This window comes from Dendropsophus ebraccatus, chromosome 15 (genome assembly GCF_027789765.1).
Source record: "Dendropsophus ebraccatus isolate aDenEbr1 chromosome 15, aDenEbr1.pat, whole genome shotgun sequence".
In the NCBI taxonomy this organism is placed as follows: domain Eukaryota; kingdom Metazoa; phylum Chordata; class Amphibia; order Anura; family Hylidae; genus Dendropsophus; species Dendropsophus ebraccatus.
In genome coordinates this window covers 45777485-45801094 of record NC_091468.1, presented here as the reverse complement: position 1 = coordinate 45801094, position 23610 = coordinate 45777485, and the positions used below count along the sequence as shown (strand labels likewise).

General features: G+C 48.0%; 1 protein-coding gene across 1 annotated transcript in view; it reads right to left on the bottom strand.

Annotated features, from left to right (window-relative positions):
• SPTBN1 (spectrin beta, non-erythrocytic 1) overlaps positions 1-1954 on the bottom strand; it is a 124739-nt gene extending 122785 nt beyond the window's left edge. Inside the window, exon 1 of the mRNA XM_069954333.1 lies at positions 1833-1954. The gene's annotated coding sequence lies outside the window, so the exon portion shown is untranslated. The remainder of the gene's footprint in view (positions 1-1832) is intronic.
• Between the last annotated feature and the right edge of the window lie 21656 nt (positions 1955-23610).

Below are 23610 nucleotides of genomic sequence, written 5' to 3'. Positions count from 1 at the left end.
AGCCTACAATTCACCATAGTTCTGTGTATTACTAGATAACAGTATATGCTGTAATATTAAGCATCTTATTCTCGCTGGTGGTGCCAGGAATTCCATACATCCTGCCACGCCTGGGAACTATTCCATGCATCCACTACCTCAACACATGTATACCCCCTCGCATTCCTCCAACACAGAAACAGGTGCAGGATTCCCATGTTTCCAAGCGGAGAGGAGTTAGCCAAATACTATTGTTCTCCGGAGGCTCGGGAACAGACCATGGCGCTAACTTGGCACCTTGTCAACCATAACTTCATGCCATTACACCAGACATAGTTACTGGGGCTGAAAAAGAGACGTGGGTCCACCCAGATGTATGTTATGTTAGTTATGGATTTAGATGTAGATCCAAGTAATGTAATAAAACGTGAACATATCCGTCTATCATCACCGCCACGAGTGAATGCGGATGACTTACATCAACTAATCCGACCATCCTCCTAACCCCCATCGTGTAGTGAACTCAGTCCAAACTCCTCTGGAAGTTAAGCGGTTAAAGTCCCGGACCTAAGGGCTGAATGCATCTCAATTTAACCGCATTAAATCTGCAGAACTGTAATTACCCACCCCCACCGCCTACATTACAGGGCATCACCGCCACCACAGGCACCGAGCTCCACACATCTGAACAAGTGCACCCACTCCCAGATATTACACCACTAAATCAACTGGACGGAGGAGGGGGGGTGGCAATAAACATCCTCCCATCCTGGGGTGGGGTTGCATCGGGCACAGCAGCTTATGCCCATGTTAGCTGCAACCAACACACACTGGGTTTGTCAGTTTGCTGCATAGTGCTGCATCATCCTCAGCATCCGCGCATGGGAAAACCTTATACTGCATCAAATTTCAGACACCCAGACAAAATACTTTGAAGGATCTTCATTTACCCACAATAGCACTGGCAGTGCCACCTTGCAGAGACTCTAGGACCTTGCCAACAGACACATGGAGCGCCGAGGGAGATGTCACCCTGGGCATGTGTGTAGATGGGAGTCCTATATGGCACCACTGTGCACCTGTGCAACACAACTGGTAACACTATCACAACCTGTTGGGGGGGGGGGGCACAATGTAGACAGGGGGCAAAGAGTACAAGGACTCAATATAAGTCAGATGCAGCAGGGAATTTATATATATATATATATATATATATATATACACACACACATTGTATGGCGAGTGCATACAGCACTATCCCCTACACAGATGCTGATCATAAGTATATATACAGTGCATACAAGCACCCCAATACAGATGCTGATCATATACACATATATGTCTCCCATAGACACCCATTATATGGTGAGTGTATACAGCACATCTCCCCATCCATATATACAGGGTCTCCCATAGACATCCATTATATATCTCCCCATCCATATATGGAGTGTGTCTCCCATACACACAGAGCGGTTATATAACGCAGGCTATGGGCACCCAGGACCACGCCTGTCCCTGGACCGTTATCCCGGGCAGCACACCGCAGCCCCATCCCAGGGGGCAGCCAGCAGCTCGCTCACCCCACAAGCCCCTCCTAGACATCTTCTTCCCCTTCCCATGTCTAAGGAGAATACAGCAGAGGAGGGAGACGGTTCTGCTGCAATGCAATGATGCAGAATGCAGCCGAGCAGCATGCAGCCCTCCTCCCCCTGTGCATTACTCCCAATCCAAAAGAAAACGCAGCCCGGTATGAATGCGGCGTGATCCAGCAGCATCCGTGCGGGTCTGTGTCCCCCCGCCATCCTCCCATCAATCCAGTAATAAGGCGGGATCCGCTGGTCAGCCATTACCTGGAATGCAGTGGAGTGTGGAGCCTGCAGGATGGCAGCCGCCTGAGCACCGAGCACGGATGAAATGAAGGGAGTGGACTGGAGGAATCCGCAGCCTCACACACAGCAACAGCTGCACTGATTCTTCCCGGAGAGGGGCGGAGAGAGCCAGCGCCACAGCGACCTCTGCAGGAGACTGAGAGGCATAGCAGCCACCCTGCCCTGCGCCGAGGTGAACGCTCCGCCCCCTCCAGCATCAGCAGCAGCAGCGGTGCTCCCCCCTTCCCCCCAGAGTGCCAGAACCCCGGGGCAGCAGCAGAGCATTACTCCCCGCACACTGTGCACCCCACCTCTAGGCTATTGCTCCATAACATGCTCCATACCATCCTCTGTCTGCATAACATCATTGAACATTAAAAAAAAACTAGCTTTTTTTTTTTTTTCCAGAAACAGCTCCACTCCTGTCCTCAGGGAGTGTGCGGTACTGCAGCTCACTTCCATTGAAGTGATTGGGGCCCAGCTGTAATATTTGTAACCTGAGGGACTGGGGTGGCGCTATTTTTGGAAAGTTGCTATGTTTTTTGAATCCTGGATAACCCCTTTAAAGTGTCACTGTACCCCCGCTGTATGTATGTAGGCGTATTACACGCCATGGAGAGGACATAGTACAGTGTAGGTCCACCCCGGCATGAGGCTACCTTATCGTGGTGGGGTAGTTTACACCATTTGCAATTTTGGGAATTTGGGAATTGCTTTTAACTATTTTCATGTCTGTAGTGGGTCTGTATTTTGCCATTGCGGTGAGCTGTTGCAAATTTGTGTTATTTGCCCCCACTGATTGTTACATACAACCCTACACAACAGTGATCCCCCAACCCACGCTTATATGAAAAGTAAGTTTAAGGGTTCAAACCCACTTGCCGGATCTGCAGCGAGTCTCCTCGCTGTGTTTTTGCAGCGAGACTCGCTGCAGATCCCGGCCCTATACTTTCAATAGCAGAAATGTACATCGCTGCTGCGAGTTTGTCCTCACCCGCCCTGTTAACCCCCCCCGGCCGCCGGACACTATACATTACCTGGTCTTGCTCCGGCTTGCTTTGGGGGTTTTCGGCACGTCCCGCTCAGCCAATCAGTGTGCTGCCCTGCCGCAGCACACTGATTGGCTGAGCGGGACATGAAGACACCGGGAGCCCCGAAACAAGCAGGAGCGGGGACCCGGTAATGTATAGTGTCCGGCGGCGGGGGGTTAATGGGGCGGGTGAGGACAAACTCGCAGCAGGGATGTACATCCCTGCCGCGCGTTTCTCTGCTATTGAAAGTATAGGGCTGGGATCTGCAGCGAGTCTCACTGCAAAAACGCAGCGAGGAGACTCGCTGCAGATCCGGCAAGTGGGTTTGAACCCTAAGAGAAAATAGCTAGTAGCCCCATAGACCCCGGTAGTTATACACTGGGTGTTCTATCTGGAACCTCACAAATATCTAACAGCCAAACTAGTAGAAGATGGAGTCATAGGACTGGTAGGAGATGGAGTCATAGGACTAGTAGGAGATGGAGTCATAGGACTAGTAGGAGATGGAGCCATAGGACTAGTAGGAGATGGAGTCATAGGACTAGTAGGAGATGGAGTCATAGGACTGGTAGAAGATGGAGTCATAGGACTGGTAGGAGATGGAGTAATGGGACTAGTAGGAGATGGAGTCATAGGACTGGTAGGAGATGGAGTCATAGGACTGGTAGGAGATGGAGTCATAGGACTGGTAGGAGATGGAGTCATAGGACTGGTAGGAGATGGAGTCATAGAACTGTAAGGGGATGAAGTACAGAGACATATGCAGCACATGCACATTTATTTTATTTGTTTGCATTTTTCAGACATTTTTTCTAGATCATTTTAGTGGTTGAGGTGTTTTTGTATAACTAAACTTTTTTCCTCTGCCGTCACATGACCTAGTTGCTTGACCACAAAAGGTGACAAAAAAGCCATACACACAGCAATGACGTTTTTGGGACTACCAGTATAACCCCATTGAAGTCTATGGTAGAAAAACGCCTCACCCTCAGCATGCTGCTTTTGGAAAAACTGCCACAGAGAGAAAATTGCCACCTCCAAAAAAAAACACCATGGGGGAGATTTATCAAACATGGTGTAAGGTGAAACTGGCCCTGTTGCCCCTAGCAACCAATCAGATTCCACTTTTCATTCCTCACATATTATTTGAAAAATGAAAGGTGGAATCTGATTGGTTGCTAGGGGCAACTGAGCCAATTCTACTTTAAACCAGTTTGTTAAATCTCCCCATAGTGCCTGTTTTAGAGGGGGAGGGGGGGGGGGAAGGTACTGTCTTATTTTCGGGTAAACACAGTAGTCATCCTATATGGTTAACCTTATATGCCTAAACTGAATTCCCAGTTATCCTGTACCTATCAAGTCCTGACCTGACGTGTACGTAAGCGAATCACTTACACATGCGGAGTAACAGCAGTCACATTGGCATCCAGCACGTTAAATCCTGTGGGATTATAAGCAAATAGTTGTCACTGTGATGGGACATAGCAAACGTGTTACTCAGTGCTCCTGCAGGGTCCTAACATGATGTGCACCGAGCAGCCAGACATCCCCCGGCCACTGCCCAGCACTATGAGATGGAGTCTGGTACTGGCACAGCCCTGAGGAGGGGCCCGCACATCCTGCACGCAGCACGCTGGACAAGTAACTCTCCACTCGTGTCCTTATTAACAGCCATTTCACGCCTTGTTGTAATTACAGCTGCAGCACAATACAGCCATTCAGCCCAGGCTGCATCTCACTTAAATTGTAAAACTATTTACAACCCCAAATCTAACAGAACCTACTTTGTCTATGTTACTACTATCGTTATTATTATTATTATTATTATTATTATCATCTGAGATTAGAACCCACAAAGCACAGTATAGTATTATAATAGACAAAAATGAGTTGACTAGAAGGATTAGACAAGTTCTTGCTGTTACTTAAAGGGGCAGTTCAGCAAAAAAAAAAAAAAAAAATGTTTTAAGTCAGCTGGTTTTGTAATTTGTAATTTAAAAAAAATCTCACGGTTTCTAGTACTTATCAGCTGATGTATGTCCTGCAGGAAGTGATGTATTCTCTCCAGTCTGACATGGCTCATGCACACTGAGCAACAGGCGAGGAATTGAAGAGGAAAGATTTAAGCAGAATTCAAGTGGAATTCAAGCAGAATTTTAAGCAGAATTCAAGCCCCATAGACTTCTATAGGATTCCTCTAGCAAAATCCGCCCAAAGAAGTGACATGTCACTTCTTTGGGCGGAAAGCAGATCTGCAGCAGAAAATTCTGCAGTGAACAACAGAGCGGAAATCCCATTGAACACAATAAGACATTGCTCTGTTCATTCTTTTACGGGAGGAATTTCAAGCAGAATTTAAGAGCGGATTCCTCTTCATTTCCTTGTCTTTTGCTCAGTGTGCATGACCCCCTTGTCAGAAGCTGTCCAGAGCAGAAGCAAATCCCCATAGAAAACATTTCCTGCTCTTCAGACTGGAAAGAATACACCACTTCCTGCAGGACATACAGCAGCTGGAAAAAAAATCTTTACAATTTACTATTTACTAGTAAGGAGTATGACATATAAATAAAATAATACATGTCAAAGTAAAGAATGCTAAGTGGCAGTGATATTATGTGGGTGCAAGGTCAACTGTGGCAGTTCTGATAATAGAGCTTGCTAATAAAATCTTAAAAAGCTAAATGATAGTACAATGTGTTATTGTTTTGTTTGTTTTTATTTTAACCTCGCTGCTAGTTGTAATATTGCAATGCTATCTTTGGTTCCATTGCTATATCAGCTGTTGCCCAAACCTTGGAAGCCAAATGGAGTGAGCCTAATAGTAACATATGGCTTCTGAGCCACTGGTTGGGGAGCTGTTATTTAAAGGGATTATCCAGCGCTTCAAAAACATGGCCACTTTTCCCCCTACTGTTGTCCCCAGTTCAGGTGCAGTTTGCAATTAAGTTCCATTTACTTCAATGGAACTGAGTTTCAAACCCCACCCAAACTGGAGACAACAGTAGGGGGAAAGTGGCCATGTTTTTGTAGCGCTGGATAACCCCTTTAAAGGGATTATTTGAAAATTGAAAGTTATAAGGGCCTTTTAGGGTCCATTTACACGGAAAGATTATCTGACAAATTACCTGCCAAAGATTTGAAGCCAAAGCCAGGAATGGATTAGAAAAGAGGAGAAATCTCAGGCTTTCCTTTATGACCTGATCTCTTTTTATAGCCTGTTTCTGGCTTTGGCTCCAAATCTTTGGCAGATAATCTTTCTGTGTAAATGGACCCTTATTTGGCCCGATTATCGTGCGATAAATCGTTATAGCATTATTCTTCTGGTGTAAATGAGGCAACGATCAAACGGTGAACCTGAAATTGTTTGTATGTTTTTAATCACTGACCTCAAAATCAAGCTGATCAGTGAGGGTCTGACTGCTGGGACCCCACCAATCACAGGAAGACATGCCTGGTCACCTCTTTATTCACTGTCTATCAGACATTCAAATATGGCTGCAGTGGAAGTCTCGTATAGAATACATAGAGCATGTGCAGAGCTTCTTCATTCCCTTGGCAGACAATTGACCTCCACTGTTGTGATCCCACCGATCACCCAGTTAGGCTAGGTTCACACTGCGTTTTCAGCATCCGTTTAATGGATCTGTTTTTTTTATAATGGAAGTCAATGGAAAAACGGATCAAAAACAGATGCACACAAATGCATCTGCTTTTTTGCAAAAAATTGATCCGTTAAATGGATGCTTAAAACGCAGTGTGAACCTAGCCTTATCCTGTATCCTGTGAACACAGGATAACTTTTAGGCTGGGCTCACATATGTCCAATGATCCGGCACCATCCATCCCGGATGGGGACACTGGATGCCACAAGGTGAATCATTTGCATCCAGCGTCTCATCCCATCGGCTAAAATAGGACACAGCGCCGGACATATGGACCATCAAGCATATTTGTCCCCCAAATAGATTAAAAAACACTGCATGTAGAGTTTATTGATCCTGTGGCTGCACATTGACTGAATGGCAAATATGCTGGATGATGGGCATACGTGAAACCCAATTTAAAGGTGAAAACTTTTATTAAAGCATTGTATTGCCCCCTCCAAAAAAAAGTTATACAAATTACCAATATACAGTACACTTATTAAGGGAAATGCTTATAAAGTGCTTTTTTATGCACTTACTACTGCATCAAGGCTTGACTTCCTGGGTAATATGGTGATGTCACTTCCTGGATAAAATGGTGATGTCGCTTCCTGGATAAAATGGTGATGTCACTTCCTGGATAAAATGGTGATGTCACGACCCGACACCCAGAGCTGTGCGGGCTGTGGCTGCTGGAGAGGATGATGGCAGGGGGACACTGAGGGACACAGGGCACTGGAGGGACACTGAGCACCCCCCTGCCATCATCCTCTACAGCATGTATAACTTTTGGGGGACAAAACAATACTTTAATAAAAAAATTTGCAAGACTTCTCCTTTAGTAGTGGGATAACCCCTTTAGGTAATTCCTCTCTTTTGCAGGTACTCTTCAGAATATATTCGGGAGCTGTCTAATGCCAGGTCCAGATGTTGCCAATATGTAAGAAATTTGCAGTGCAATGCAAAGGGTGAATTTTGTGCCAAAATCCACATGTAACACATGCATACCTCGCCATGGATTTGTTATAGGTTTGCCTTCTGGCCTTGTGTGATGGCCGACGACTCACCATGTAGATGTTTAGTGTAGTTTTCTAATTGATTGTTCATGGCTACACAGTTTTGTTTCTGCATCTATTAAAGGGGTACCACGGCAAAAAATATTTTATATCAAGTTATATAGATTTGTAATGTACTTCTATTTGAAAATCTCAAGTCTTCCAATACTTTTCAGTAGAGATGATGGAACAGCAGAAAATCTTAGGTTCTATAGAACTCGAACCTCCGCATTTGAATCCCTATGCCTTCCCGGTCCGTGGGGAAGGAAGAGACATCCCAGGTACCGCCTAGAATTCCGGGATTCAGCCTAGGTAATAAGCCAGGGGTCCTCAACTGGAGGCCAGCTGTCCGGACCCCTGGTCAGACCTCCCGGGACATCCCCCATGTGTCTCGCTCCCCACCGCAATGCCTCCCGCCCCATAGGCGTGCTGTCCTTAGATTTCAGTACGCCTGTGGGGCTGGGGGCAGTGTCAGCCCGGCCCCCGGCTGATACGCCCTCTCTGGGGATGTCCAGGGGATTCCCCAGCAGAGTGCGCATCAGTGAATTCCCGGAAGTACAGGCCAGCGGCGTACACTGAGGTCACTGGTGCGCGCTCTGCTGGGGAATCCCCGGGTCATCCCCAGAGAGCGCGTATCAGCCGGGGGCCAAGTCAACAGGAGAAAAGAAGAAGACAGCCGCAGTGGGAAACGAGGTGCTAGGTGAGTTGTGTTTTTTTTTTTTTTTGTCTGGGGGCCATCTATAAGGGGAGAGTGCACAGGGGGGCTATATACTACTGGGGGGCTATATACTATTGGGGGGAGCGCACAGGGGGGCTATATACTACTGGGGGGAGCTCACAGGGGACTATATACTACAGGGGGAGAGTGCACAGGGGGGCTATATACTACTGGGGGGCTATATACTATTGGGGGGAGCGCACAGGGGGGCTATATACTACTGGGGGGAGCTCACAGGGGACTATATACTACAGGGGGAGAGCGCACAGGGGGGCTTTATACTACTGGGGGCTATATACTATTGGGGGGAGCACACAGGGGGGCTATAAACTACTGGGGGGTACTATATACTATTGGGGGGAGCGCACAGGGGGGCTATATACTACTGGGGGGCTATATACTCCTGGGGGGGAGCGCAAAGGGGTGCTATATACTACTGGGGGGCTATATACTACTGGGGGGAGTGCACAGGGGGGCTATATACTACGGGGGGGAGCTCACAGGGGGCTATAGACTACAGGGGGAGAGTGCACATGGGGGCTATATACTACTGGGGGGAGCGCACAGGGGGGCTATATACTACTGGGGGAAGTGCACAGGGGGGCTATATACTACAGGGGGAGATCACATGGGGCTATATACTGCAGGGGGAGAGCGCACAGGGGGGCTATATACTACTGGGGGAGAGCTCACAGGGGGGGTTATATACTACTGGGGGAGAGCTCACAGGGGGGGCTATATACTACTAGGGCAGTCACCCCCTTTGTACCCAATATCAAAGTGCTGGTGAGAAAAAACACCAGTTTTCCCGCTAATAAGCATCAATTCTGTATGTAAATAGTTGAACGTTTGTGAAAAGTAACAAAACACGTTTCCTACTGATGTTCAGCTCGGAACTTTACCTGACAATAGACCTTGGTAAGTGGACCTTCACTAAAAGTTATTGAGTACCCCTGTAATAGGCTGTATCCAGGAATTCCAGGCAGTACCCGGGCTGTCTCCTCTTTCCCCATGGACCGGGAAGGCATCAAGAATCAAATGTGGAAGGTTGAACAAGGTTCGAGTTCTATAGAACCTAAGATTTTGCGCTGTTAGATCATCTCTACTTATCAGCTGCTGTATGTCCTGCAGGAAGTGATGTATTCTTTCCAGGGCCGATTCTGGGGTTTCTGCCGCCTGAGGCAAACCTCAGGCGGCCGCCCCCTCACAACCCCCCCCGCCGCCGTAACCGAATCACCCGCGCCTGCACCCCCCGCACCCCCCCCCCTGGGCCGGCCCTGCAGCCACTCACCTGTCCTGCAGCAGCCGTCCCGTCCCGCTTACCGCTGTCCCTCGCCGACAGTCAGCAGCTGTCATCGCCGCCAACGCTCACCGCTGTCTCCCGACCCTGCAGCCGCTCACCTGTCCTGCCGCAGCCGTCCCGTCCCACCGCCAACGCTCACCGCTGTTCCTTTTCGTGCTCCAGTGCTGTCAGTCAGCAGCTGTCATCGCCCTCCAGAGAGTCGTGAGTGCCCGGGGTCAGCGGGGACCGCGATGCCCCCGCTGACCCCGGGCACTCACGACTCGCTGGAGGGCGATGACAGCTGCTGACTGACGGCGCGGGACAGCGGTAAGCGGCGGGACGGGACGGCTGCGGCAGGACAGGTGAGCGGCTGCAGGGCTGCTGTCTGCCGCCCCCTGCAGGGGCGCAGAATCTGCCGCCTGAGGCGGAATACTCATTCCGCCTCATGGCAGAAACGGCCCTAATTCTTTCCAATCAGACACAGTGCTCTCTGCTGCCACCTCTGTCCATGTCAGGAACTGTCCATAGAAGCAGCAAATGCAGATAGAAAACCTCTCCTGCTCTGGACAGTCCTTGGGTCTATTCATGAATCGTTGTCAGATTTTAGGGCAGGTGCAAATGTGTGGATTGTCTATTGGTGCATTTTAGATTTCAAAGTGGATTTTACCTAACTACAGTAAAAAAAAAAAAAAAGGTTACATCCGTGGGGTAAATTTTGGAGATTTTGTAAATTTAGTCTGTACCACAAGTCAATTTTCAGGAAGACAAAATATAAACATATAGACGAGAGTTGTACAATCCACATGTACAGTCCTGTAATCCACCGTTGACCTTTAATATGAATATTTGTGTGAAAAATTTGCTTTATTTCGCTATGTGTCTATGTCTGCATGGTTTAATATAATAGCCATGTGAATTCTTCTCCTGCCCCTCAGAGCCAGTGTCTGTTGTTGCTGTCTATTAATAGGATTCAGTGACCTATGTGTCCATAGTGATGTACTGTACTGTCTCACAGCAGCCATTAGCCACAATAGGCCGTTGTGTCTGCACAATTAAAGGGGCAGCTGTCACAGCCGTGGCGGCGTCCCGCGTTCCGGGCCGCCGCCGCGACCGCTTCCTGCCCCATGCAGCAGCCGGTGTCCATAGTCGGGGACCCGGCGCTGCTATCACCTCGGCCCCGGGGGGCGCCTCACCTCTCCACGCTCCTGTCTCCCGCTGTGCCGGCCGGCGCGCGCGTCCCCGCCTCCTAGGGCGCGCGCGCGCCGGCTGTCTCAGATTTAAAGGGGCAGTGCGCTCCTAATTGGTAGTTGCACCTATCACTCCCCTATAAATCCCAGCTTGCCTTGTTCCCTGTGTTGGAGCCTCTACATGCTTCCCATAGCGTTTGGCCCAGCTCCCTGTTGTTCCTGTGTCCTGTCCGTTACCTGGTCCCAAGTCCCTGTTCCTGAGTCCTGTCCGTTACCTGGTCCCAAGTCCCTGTTCCTGGTTCCTGTTCCCCTGTCACTCCACCTGTTCCCGTGTCCAGCCTGTCACGTGCTCTCTCATCTGCAGACTATTGCCTGTGCCATCTCCTGCCACGCCTCGCCTGCCGACACCAGCAACCAAGCCAGGGGTAGCGACCTGGGGGTCGCCTGCCGCAGCAAGTCCGTCCCGCCTTGCGGCGGGCTCTGGTGAAAACCAGCGGCCCCTTAGACTCCGCTCCCTGGTGAGGTTTGTGCCATCGCTGGTGCCGATCCAGTGGATCCACTACTCCGGGCGTTTCAGTAGGCTCCAACCATGGATCCCGGCGAGGTGCCTGATCTCCGTGACGTCGCCAGAGTGGTCACTCAGCAGGCGCAACAAATCCAGAAACAGTCACAGCAGATCCAGCAACTCACTGCCGCCTTACAGCAGCAGACTACTGCCCAGCGCACACTACCCCCTGACGCTTCTTCTTCACTCCGACTGGCCCTCCCAAGCAAGTACTCTGGGGACTCTAAGTTGTGCAGAGGATTCTTGACTCAGTGCACCATGCACATTGAACTTTTGAGTAGTCAGTTTTCCACCGAGCGCTCTAAAGTGGCTTTCATCATCAGCCTATTAGAAGGTAGAGCCCTGGCCTGGGCCACGCCACTGTGGGACCGTGATGATCCTGTTGCTGCCAATCTCTGAACCTTCCTATTCGAGTTTCGCTCCGTCTTTGAGGAACCTGCCCGTGCTTCTTCAGCTGAGACTGCTCTCCTCAACCTCTCTCAAGGCAGCTCCTCTGTAGGTGACTACGCCATCCAGTTCCGCACTCTGGCAGCCGAATTGGACTGGAACGAGGCCGCCCTATTGGCCACCTTCAAGAAGGGCCTGTCTAGTCGTGTGAGAGACGTGCTCGCTGCCCGAGACCTGCCTACCTCCCTGAACGAACTCATTCTACTGGCCACCCGAGTTGATACTCGTTTTTCGGAGAGGGAGGAGGAGGTTCGGCATGAACATTTACTAACCCGTTCCCGTCACCATCCCCAGCTGGCGCCGGTTTTCCAGAATCCTGACCTTTCGATGTCCCAACCCTCTCCTGAGATTCCTATGCAGGTGGAACGGGCTCACCTGACGCCTGATGAAAGAATCCGGCGCCTGGAGCAGAATCTCTGTCTCTATTGCGGTGGTTCCGATCACTTCCGGCTGGGATGTCCCCTACGTCCCCAAACATCCGGAAAATGCTCGCACCTAGGTCCGGTGGGACAGGTGTCCCTAGGTGTGAATGCCACCATTCCAAGTCTGTCTATGCCAGTTTCCATCCGGACTCTCTCAGGGCGAAATCATCAGACTACTGCCTTCCTCGATTCTGGGTCAGCAGGCAGTTTTATTGCGGCAACATTGGTCCAAAGATGGCGGCTACCCGTGACCCGACTAGCCAGGCCCCTGACTATCTCCTCGGTCACAGGCGAAATTCTTACCGACCGTGTGTACTACCAGACCGCACCTTTAGTCCTCCAGGTGGGTCCTTTACATCAAGAAGAGATATCCTTCTACGTCCTGCCCCATTCTTCCCCCGCGGTCCTCCTGGGACTCCCGTGGCTGCAAGAACATGCCCCTCAACTGGACTGGAGAACCGGGAAGATTCTCAGTTGGGGTCAGGACTGTTCCAACCAGTGTCTCAGGTCACCTCAGACCAAGTGTACTATGTCGTTTTCTGTCCCTACCAAGCCTCTATCCGACCTACCGGCAGAAGACCAAGACTCGGCGGATGCCTTCTCTGCCGAGGTGTACCCTCTCTCCGTACCCAAGACTAAGGTCGGGTCCTCTCACCACCGGGAGAACTTACAGAAGGTCCTCGTCCACAGACCCACAGTCCCTTGCCATGTTTTACCGCCTGAGCGCCTAGCACCAGTCGTCACCTCCTCGCTTCGGAGAGTACCCCCCGGAAAGACTCATGTTCACCCTGCGCTTCGAAGAGGTATTTTGAAGTGGGGTCATTCCTCGTTGGAGGCCGGGCACCCTGGAGTCCGTAAGACCGGCCAACGGATCTCTCGCCACTACTGGTGGTCCAGTTTGTTTCAAGATGTCAAAGACTTTGTGGCTTCCTGTGCCATCTGCCGGCAAGAAAGAGGGGGAGGCCAAAGGGGGGGGGTACTGTCACAGCCGCGGCGGCGTCCCGCAATCCGGGCCGCCGCCGCGACCGCTTCCTGCCCCATGCAGCAGCCGGTGTCCATAGTCGGGGACCCGGCGCTGCTATCACCTCGGCCCCGGGGGGCGCCTCACCTCTCCACGCTCCTGTCTCCCGCTGTGCCGGCCGGCGCGCGCGTCCCCGCCTCCTAGGGCGCGCGCGCGCCGGCTGTCTCGGATTTAAAGGGGCAGTGCGCTCCTAATTGGTAGTTGCACCTATCACTCCCCTATAAATCCCAGCTTGCCTTGTTCCCTGTGTTGGAGCCTCTACATGCTTCCCATAGCGTTTGGCCCAGCTCCCTGTTGTTCCTGTGTCCTGTCCGTTACCTGGTCCCAAGTCCCTGTTCCTGAGTCCTGTCCGTTACCTGGTCCCAAGTCCCTGTTCCTGGTTCCTGTTCCCCTGTCACTCCACCTGTTCCCGTGTCCAGCCTGTCACGTGCTCTCTCATCTGCAGACTATTGCCTGTGCCATCTCCTGCCACGCCTCGCCTGCCGACACCAGCAACCAAGCCAGGGGTAGCGACCTGGGGGTCGCCTGCCGCAGCAAGTCCATCCCGCCTTGCGGCGGGCTCTGGTGAAAACCAGCGGCCCCTTAGACTCCGCTCCCTGGTGAGGTTTGTGCCATCGCTGGTGCCGGTCCAGTGGATCCACTACTCCGGGCGTTACAGCAGCGCAATCAGCGTGGCCTTATAGCCACTTATTCCCTAACCTAAGTGTACAGCATAAAATAGTCAAGCCCTACATAAATGATGGAAAATATAAAGAAGATACTGGCTTCCATATCCGACATTCCGTGTACGTGTCTCCTGGTCACACATCATATTCTTGTGTGTTTTCTTCATTGCCTTGCATTGTAAATTCACTTGGCAGTGCAGCCTCGGAACAAGGATTAAGCCGTATTGGGATGACAGGGCACTAACTGCGCTTCTACATTAGGAAAAACTTACACCATAAAGTAAGAGGCCTGAGCCTGTGCCAGAGATCACTGGTGTGGTCAGCTTTATACTCACTTCATTACATAGCCCTTCCAATGAACAGACAGCCGAACTGCCAAAAGTTCTTGCTAGAAAGTTCTCTCTAATGCATGACAGCGTAGATCCCTATAAAGGGGCGTCTTATGGCAAGTGTTTTGTGATATGTTGATAGGACATATTAGAGAATACTGATTAGAAGGGCCCAGCATCTGGGATTCCTAGTGATTCAGAGTAAGGGATGGTCTCATCATAGACTTGCATGGAGAGCAGACTACACATACAGTACATACATGATTACTTCCCAGTTATATAACTAATGCAAAGTACCTTTGGGGGCTTTGGGATCCACTTACAATTCAGTTTTATACTGCTCAGATAGCTCCATCATCTACCATCCCTGTCTCAGACATACACTGGGGTCAGTCATAGGAAGCCAGTTAACCAACTAGTATGTTTCGGGGGTGCGGAGTAACTGTGCTATCATTTGATATTATTTAGATGAAGAGATTTCAAGATTGAAAGAACCAAGTGCATTGTCTAGTGCTGCACACCATATCTGTCCATTGCCGTCTGGTTACAGTCTCTGAAAAATAAGGTTGGCAATACACATTAGATAGTTGTTAGCTAAACACTGGCTGACAGCTATGGGTACTATTACACGGGCCAATGAAGGCCCAATAATAAATGTAAACGAGCCTATTACATGGCCCGATAATCGTTTAACAAGGGCTGCAGGGACATTTTTACAGATTTAAAACTTTATACATTACCTGTCCAGGCTGCAGGACTCCTCTTGCTCTGTGCTTCTCCCCAGGTCCGCTCGCTCCAGCTTTAGAGCGGCTTGTCTCAACTAATAGGCCGCTCAGCCAATCACTGGCTGCGGTGGTCCCGGCCTGTGATTGGCTGAGAGGCCTGTCAGCTGAGACAGGCCGCTCTGAAGCTGGAGCGCGCGGGACCTGGGAAGAAGCAAAGAGCAAAAGGAGTCCTGCAGCCTGGACAGGTAATATATTCTTCTTTGCTAATCGTCAGCGACGGCCCGCACCGCTATTACATGTAGGGATGCACAGTAGGCGCTGACAATTTTAGGTTGGAAACTATATCAACGATCAGCCGATAACAACGATCATGGGCTAATCGTTGTCTTTATTACACAGAACGATAATCACCCAGATAGGGCCGATTTGGCCGATTATCGTTCCGTGTAATAGTACCCTATGTCTCCATACCTCCCTTAGCACATGCATGCTTGATTTGGTGTAGGGTGCATGAGTTCTCTCTAGGTAATAAGTCACTCCAGACCCCTCTAGTGCCAGAGAACAAAAGGATCCGGTTTGTGGAAATCAAATTACCTAATCTTTTTCTCCTCCCATCATCTACTAAGAGGTCCGCATATACATTATATAGTCGACCACCATCTTAAATGGGCATTGTCACTTTTAAAAAAATTAACATGTATTGATTTGTCAGGGTCTGGGAGTTCAGACCACCAATAGATAGAGAAGGGAGAAGTGGACCCAAAGCATGTTCTTTCTGATGGTCTGGGCATATAACCCTAACGTAAGTGTGTAGGACCATCTCATGTCATGCGGGGAGAGAAATGTCCAGCCGCATGCATCTCCCTGCTGTTTCCAGCTACCCAGATCCCTACCAGTCAAAACTTTTTAACAGGTTACAGGGATACCCTAATGCATACTGTATCCAAATGTCCATTGGTACTTCCAGAAACTAATTCTTGGTGATTAGGTAAAAATACATCATACAGCATCTAGTGCCTTAAAATTGGCTTCCGAGTGGTCCGAATGATCCGAATGATGTAGTAACATCACATGGACTCTTCTTAACACTCCATGATGTAGATCTGTTGAAATAGGAGACTATAGGCCCTATTACACCAAACAATTATTTGTCTGATTACTGGCCGTTGCGGCCAATAATCGTTTGGTGTAATGGCTCATGTTAAAAGACAAATGCACAATGTTAGCTGATCATGGTCTTTCAACATTTTGAAAAATGACGATCAGTGGAGAGACAGTCTGCTGTACGTTCCTCCGTTGGCAGCAGCAGACCACTGCTGACTTCATTAGACAGCCAAGAGGATCGTCTGGGCAGCCCCTCCTGCAGCGCCCCTAACAGGTCGGTGCTTGCTTCCTCCTCAATATTGTGCCGTATAATAGAGCCTTAAAGCTAATGTACCACTAGTACATTGCTTTCTGTTTTTTTACATGACTAGACCGAGTGTTGCGGTCACTGTTTTGAACCTGGTCCGGTTTCCGCACACTGCGCCGGTTTATTCCCAAGCATCAGTCCGGCATAAAGCACTGGCATCCAGTGTTATGTAACCCCTTCCCCTTTGTGATGAGGCTCCATTAAAATCAATGGAGCTGTGTCACAGGGGGGAACCGAGATCGTCACACTGGGGGGCGACGGGCCCACCTCCAGTGCTTCATACTGGGCCGGTGCTTGGGAATAAACCGCGACACCAGCATCCCAGCACCTAATCATGTAAAAAAACAAAAGCAATGTACTAGTGGTACATTCGCTTTAAGTCTCGGATTTTGGAAACATATTTTTCCTACAGAAAAAAAAGCAAAAGTTCTATAAGGCACCAACATTTGATGGATACTTACAGTAGTCAAGTATTAAAAACCAGACTAAAAACATGGAGCAAGGTCTACTGGTTCATTATGTTAATGTAACAGCATTGCCGACCTTGCCCATGACCTGTCGTAAAGTCATGACTGACTGACCTTAGTCATTGCGCATATAACAGATGAATGGAACAATATGGGGACACAATCGTGAAAATAAAGGATGTATGTAACAAAAGTTACAGCTGCAAAACTGATCCCATAACTAATAAAATATCCATAAAACCACAGCAAAGAATACGGAGCAAAGCTCCTAACATTACTGCATACAAATAAAGTAACATGCTTAACAAACAAGGTCATTGCAGTTAATGATCATCGTATCCCTAAGGCTTTCTCAATGGCCATCAGCATGTGAATTACATGGGAAGGAGGACAAGCTGCTACTTTACATTCCCCCTCCCCCTCCTGCTTCCTGATATGCACAGTTCCCAACAAATGTTCCTTGCCTGGACAGTTTTCCTTCTTGAAGTTAAAAATATACACATACTTCAGTAAATTCTTTTCTTCCTCTTGGGACTCCATGAAAGTAATCCTACCCCCTTCCCCATAACCCCCATGGCAGACAAAGCCCTTATCTAGGCCCCCATTCCTGCTGGTTGTCTGCATGACTTAGGGACCTGATAACATATATGCATATATGGCTGCAATTTGTTACCCTGCAGAACAGCACATCCGTAGGCACGTAGCTCTATGTATGATGACAATTGCTGACTGCAGAACTGGGACATGACCTGTAAAATACAAGAGGCTGATTTTTCCGTCATTTATTTAGTTTATGGTTTATGAACCATGACAAGATCTTTGAAAGGAATTTTGATATTGTGTTTTATTTTTATTTTTTTTATTTTTTTGAAGTTTGTACATCATATAACAATAAAATATACCATCTCTGAATGTATAACTATCCAAAATCAAGAAATAATACAAGTACAAACAATATCTTATATGTGACTTGTTGGTGCTTTATCTTACAAGATAACCCTTTAGTACAACAATATAATAACACGTAGACAAGTGGTATACATCCCTTCAAGCATAACCTATCTCTAATTTAGCTGTGCATTATTCTCAACACACTTTATGTCATACATGTTTTTATATAGGGAATGCGTCATCACGCAACAACCGATTGTTTAACCTCCTAATGACCTGCCAATACCCCTTTTTACATTGGCTCAGTGGTTTTTGTATATAGTTGCTAGTTACTATATAAGTTGCCGAGCCCACACTATATGCAGCAAGTGTCAGCTGTATGCAGGGCAGGGTAGGCGATGGCCTAGGGCGCAATGTAGCCTCAAGTAAAAATCCCCCCACCCGACCTCACATGCAGCAGCATCACTTCCCCGCTCAGCCCCGCACCTGCTGAAGGCTCCAGCCCCGCAGCGGCAGGGCCTGCTCTCTTCCTCCTCTCTTCTGCTTGGCTCCTAGCTGAAGAAAAGCTTCTGATTAATGTCACATGACCTCTGAAGACAATCAGGAGAGGGGAGAAGTGCAGAGACAAGTGTAGTTACAGGAGTCTGATCCTGGGCTCAGAGACAGAGTCGTCCTCCACTGCTACGGCTGTGTGGGTGAGTATATGTATGTATCTGTGTGTGTGTGTGTGTGTGCGCTAATGGAGTGTGTGAGTGTGTGTTAGTGGAATGTGGTAGAACAACAACTCCCAGAATGCTCCTGTGTGGCTGTGGTAGAATAACAACTCCCAGCATGCTTCTGTGTGGCTATGGTAGAACAACAACTCCCAGCATGCTCCTGTGTGGCTGTGGTAGAACAACAATTCCCAGCATGCTCCTGTGTGGCTGTGGTAGAACTACAATTCCCAGCATGCTCCTGTGTGGCTGTGGTAGAACTACAACTCCATCATCCTAAGCCATCCCAATGCTCCTCCCCCGAACCAGAGATGGATAAACAGTATGATCCGCCCCCGCTGCTGATGCACAGTCGTTCACATTCCCTGCTGGGCGGACTGGCGGGCTCACCGCCACCCCAGCCTCCTGCTGACTCTTTCCTTGATGTCACAGGGAATGAGTTTGCAGGAGGCTGGGGCGGCAGTGAGCTCGCCAGTCGGCCCAGCAGGGGATGTGAACGGCTGTGCAGCAGCAGCGGCTGCCACGTAAGGAGGGCTGGAAAAGGAAATGATGGTGATGGGGATCGGCACTGGAACTACTCCCCCATCATGTGCTCATAGTAGAGGAGTAGTACAGAGTGAATGTGTTGGCAGCAGTGGCGGTGGGGCTGGGGGGGTGCTGGTGATGAGGATCGGCCCTGGTACTACTCCCCCATCATGTGCTTAGTAGTACAGTGTGTATGTGTTAAGTAGTACAGTGTGTATGTGTCCACAGCACCGAGTAGGGAAGGAGGGGTGAGGTAGTTAGATGCACCGGCATCTCTCTCCCTCCCTGCTCGGTGCCGTCCACATTTATGGAATACTGTGGGGAGCAAGGACACGTGCTGCCCAAAGTATTCCATAAACGTATTCAATCAATAAAGCATAGTGTACTGTAACCCCATCTAACACTCCATTACATACAGCTTCATAGACAATACATTTCTATAGGCTTTTACATATAGTGTGCCCCCTGCTGGACACTCCATAGGAATTACACCTGACTCGTGATCTCACGGTTTTTGAGAGAATTTGAAGGCTCCTTGATCTACTAAATTACGGGAAATAGTACTATATGTGCATTTCCCGTAATTAATGTACATTAGGAATTTGTAATAACAAATTAAAAAAAACTTTTGGCCAGACTTCTCCTTTAATGTCTGCTCTGTGCATAATGGGGACAGCGGCAGCAGACCGCCACTATCACCTGTGAGCTCCCTAGACAATCTAAAGATTGCTTGGGCAGCCAGTCTGCTCCGGTCCCCTGATCCGCTGCCGCTTCTTGGTCTAGAGAGGGGACTTGGGACTAGACGTTACAGGCCCACTAAGCTAGTCAGCGGCTGTAGCGGTGTCCTGCCTTTGCCGCTCACTGGCTGAGCAGGCCTGACACATTTTGTCCAAGGTCCCTGCTCAGACCAGAAATCTGCCAGGAATCGTAGGACAGCGGACACCAGCGGGCCAGAAATATATTTTTTTTCCGTTTTGCAGTATGTTTTATGGTAACATTAAGGGTGTCTTTAAAAAGGTCTATTGGTTCTGCCTTATAACAAGGTCAGTATATGGAAAAATAGTTACAAATTTGCTGGGGGAGGGCTTAAATAAGGGTTGTAAAAATATTTTGTAAAAAAAAAAAAAATTTATTTGATAACTTTATTAAAGAAAATGTTCTTTTAGTTTACATTTGAAGGCTAAGTTCACACTATGTAAAAAATCATTAAACAATGGCAGTCATTGCAGGCTTGCAACCATGGCCGTTATTTAATGAAGTGGCAGAATACATTAATAAGGAATCCCGGGCGTAGTGTATAAACTCCAGTCCAGATTCCAAGTGGCCGCACAAAAAAACTGTTTTGTGCTGCCGATATTCATTGAATAGCAGCCACACAAAACTGACAGAGCAGACAATGCAAAGTGCGGCTCCGGCCGCACTTTACATTGTCGGCTATGGTGATTTGAAATGCGGGCACACCGGTGTGCCGCATTCCAAATAAAAAAAAAATGAGGTTCATCTGCAGTATCGGCCAGGGTGAACTTCAGTGACATCGGCCGTGTCATACGCTGTGTGAACTAGGCCTAAGGCTATGTTCTCACACAGTATTTTTGCTCAGTATTTTGATCAGTATTTTGCAACCAAAACCAGGAGTTGATTGAAAACACAGAAAGGCTATGTTCACACAATGTTAACATTTAGGGGATAGATGTCAGTTAATGGCAAATAACAGCCGTTATTTCAAAACAACAGCTGTTTTTGAGGTCATCCACTACATTTCAACAGTGTGAGAACATAGCCTTTCTGTGTTTTCAATCCACTCCTGGTTTTGGTTGCAAAATACTGAGCAAAAATACTGTGTGGGAACATAGCCTTACATTGAGTAGCAGCAGTAAGAAGCAGCATGGCACCAATAGCTGTGTTAGGAACTGCAAGGCTTCTCAAGACCTCAACAAGACACAGCTACATATCGCTGCTTTCCCAAGTGTAAGGCTGGCCTCACATTCCATTTAACGTATCTGTTTTTAGGGGGAAAAACTGATGAAAAAACATTCAAATATGTGCCATCATTAGAATAGACATTGGAGGAAGCTAAAAGGGGTAGTGCAGTCATTAACTTTTTCTGCTTAATTAACACACATTACAAAGTTATTCGAACGGGATGGTAAGTATAAATTCTGTGTGTCGGTGTTTTTTTTTTGTTTTTTTTTGGGGGGGGCGCCATTTAATATGGTAAGTGCTACATATGTAAATGTGTTGGGAACAAGGCCAAAACAGTCCTGCAGTTCCCAACCCAGCCATAGGTGGCAGTAGATGGGCTGTGTCGCCTCTTACTGCTGCCAATCAAAGATTACTTATTCTTCTTCTTATTATAGTGTCATTTTTATTGAGCAGTTTATCTTGTCCGCCATAGTGCTGACTTACCATAGCAATAGGTTTACTTGCTGTCTTACACATTGATTGATAAGAACACCTTACAATGTTTCTCATGGCTTCACCCAGCTCAGTCATGGTGCCTGATCTACTACACTGAACATCTCCCTATTTCTACTTTTGTGATTGTGAAAAGGTTTTTTTTTTACAGTCAAGCAGAAGTGATTGTACGCTATTGCCGCAGTCACTTATGTAAGTGATACATAATGCGCCCAGTGGATACTGTATGTTTCTGGTTACAGCTGTCTTTGTTCATTAAATACCAGACTTACGGCATTGTCTGATTTTGTATCTTGTACAAAACAGAAATAAAGTCAAGAGTTGACCGTCTCCCTGAGGGTAGGTATTTCAAACAACCAAACAATAAAAATAGATTTTACTCAGTGGGTGCAAATGGAAATAAATGAAGAACTGCAAAGCCTGTGGAGGTTACTATATGTATATAGGTTATATGTGGATAGAGCTATATGTAAGCCGCACTTATTCACAAGGAAGAATAACATCATTAAATGAACGTAAGGTCTGTATACAACCAGATTAGACCCTGTTCACATCACGTTTTAGGGCTTCGTCATCAGTATACATCACAGTACCATCAAAAAAATATCTTGTCCTGCCTACAGTGTAACCACAGGGCTGACTAGACTAAACATAGTTTATCTATACTGTGCTTTGTCTCCTTTCTTTTATACGTTTAATATGTACTAAGAATATTAAAAACAAGGTCGCAAATAGACAACACTTGGTCTATTCAAGTCTATGGCAATGCTACAAGTAATTTCTATGTTATATCTCCCCTTTGATGGAGCCCTGAAATGTGATGTGAACCGGGTTTGTATCTGTTCTGTAGCCTGTCCAGCCTAAGCTGGTCTGATTCACAGGACCCCAGTTAAATTTGATATCTGTCAATATTCTGCACCATGCTAGACAATCATCTGCCACCCATTAAAGGGGTAGTTCACAAAAAATATTGTTCCAAATCATGTGGTGCTAGAGATTTGTAATTTACTTCTATTCTGTTTGTCCTGCTGGAAGTGGTGTAATCTTTCCAGTCTGGAGAGCAGTAGAAGTTTTCTATGGGGATTTGCTACTGCTCTGAACAGTTCCCGACACGGACAGAGGTGGCAGCAGAGAGCACTGTGTCAGACTGGAAAGAATACATCACTTCCTGTGGACATATAGAAGTAAATTACAAATCTCTGGCACTTTCTAGTACCAGTTGATTTGAAAAAAACATTTTTTTTTTTCTGAATCCTTTAACTCCTAATGTTATTCTGGGTGGTGGGAGTGGGTGATTAACCTAATTAATTTGATTAATTAGCCATTTATTTAATTCATGATTCTTGTCTGATTTTTCAATGTGGGGGCAGCTAATATTGGCAGCTGCTGTACTGCTTGGATTTGCAGTGATAGCCGGCATGTGCAGGTTTGGGGGAGAGCTGCTCCCCCCCATGGCCACTGCTCTAGCACAGGATCGCAGGTGGGGCTCATCTCACACACAGCTCCTGTTCCAACTGCCGGGATCACAATTCTGATCCAGGCATTTTAAACCCATGGTCAATAGCAACCACAGCATCTAAACTGTTTGACAGTGAGGAGGCGGAATCCATATTGGCGGCATTGAGACACCATAGTCGATGCATAAAGAAATGCTGGTCTTTTAGGGTCTGTAGATTGGCGCTCGTTTACTGGACCTTTTACACAGCCTGATAATCGGGCAGTAAGGGCTGCATGGACATCGTTAGCAATGTCCATGCAGCCCTTGCCTAAACATCTGATACATTACCTCTCCCCGCTCCCGGTCTTCTCTCCTGTGCTCCGCAGCTTCCTGTTAGCGATGTCCATGCGGACCTTGCCCAAACATCTGATACCTTACCTCTCTCCCAGCTCCCGGTCTTCTCTTCTGTGCTCCGCAGCTTCCAGGTCCAAGCCACTGCAGCATCTGAACAGCCTGTCAGTTGACAGGCCACTCAGCCATTCACTGGATGCTGCAGCCGCTGGGACCGGGAAGCTGCGGAGCACAGGAGAGATGTTATGTTGTTATTGCCTATGTTGTCATTAGAGATGATTGAACATTGGGAAAAGTTAGGTTCTATCAAACTTGAACTTTCTCGAACCTTCCTCATTTGATTCCCGATGCCTTCCCGTTCCGTGGGGAAGGAGCAGACTGCCCGAGTACCGCCTGGAAAACTATTACCTAGGCTGTATCCCTGTTTTCCAGGCGGTACCCAAGCTGTCTCCTCCTTC